Here is a 1,098-nt window from a genome sequence, read left to right as displayed (position 1 = left end):
GCACATACGAATCCCAAGTCTCCGTAGTTTAGTTGCACCGGTGGTCATGATTATTGTTATAGCGTATCGTGGACTTTGATACCAATATTTTGACATATCATTCTGCTTTGTTGCATGTTACCTTGCATTATCGTTTCAGGGTCGCGTTTTAACGTGAAGACCAAGGTGATCGCCGCCGACTTCAGCTAGGGCCAACCCGTCTTCGGTGCGTCCGTGCGCGACGAAGTGCCTCCGGAGTATAAATGTAAGATTATGTCGCTCTAGACTTAGTCCTTAGGATCACTTGTTGGTACCCGAGCAAACTGTGCAATTGTAATATGTTAGGAGCTCCGGGCGCAAGGCGACCGGCGTCGCTAGGTTTAAATGACCCGCCAGGCATGTGGGCCGTCGCGGCGACTCATAAGGTACTGGTCAGCAGAATGTCCAGAAGCACGGCTGAGCCGTGTCTAGCTTTAGTTGCGAACCCACCGTCCTGCGCGACGGACACTTCGCAGACTCGAGTGCATTCCACTGAACAGCCGAGCATTGTTGTAAACTAAAAGGAAATATAGTGAATTGACCAACTCTAGAATACCAGACTGAAGTGTCACTAGAATTAATTCATCTTATTTCTAATCACCACCCATCCTCTGTTCTTATCTCCATAACAAATAAATATGATACTTCGTTACATTCTTCGTTTTTATTTTGAACCCAATGGGAGGGCTCCCAACTCATTTCCTTTCCGTCGAGTCTCCGCTTTTCCTGCTTGCGATACGGCCACTGCGCAATGGTCGCGGTCGCGCCCCTTGGGGCGCCTCGCGACCCGCCTGGCCACGGCCACCATCTTCACACAGCTGCTTGACGGGTTGGCCTACCCACCGGGTGGCATGCAGGCACCTGCACTGTTAAAAATGTTATTAAAATTCATAACATTTTTGTTATTAATTTTAATAACATGCGTGATTTCATAACCGGTGTTGTGAAAAGTAACAATCATGTTATGAAAATTCATACGAGTTGTGAAAATTAAGAAATGTTGTGAATTTTCTCAACAAGTTATAACTTTTATGAAACTTTTCTGAAAAGTCATAACTGTTAAAGGTTCAAAAAATATCG

This window comes from Frankliniella occidentalis, unplaced genomic scaffold, assembly GCF_000697945.3.
Source record: "Frankliniella occidentalis isolate FOCC.00 unplaced genomic scaffold, Focc_3.1 Scaffold60, whole genome shotgun sequence".
Taxonomy (NCBI): domain Eukaryota; kingdom Metazoa; phylum Arthropoda; class Insecta; order Thysanoptera; family Thripidae; genus Frankliniella; species Frankliniella occidentalis.
The sequence above is the reverse complement of the archived record's forward strand: the minus strand, read 5'-3'. Positions refer to the sequence as shown.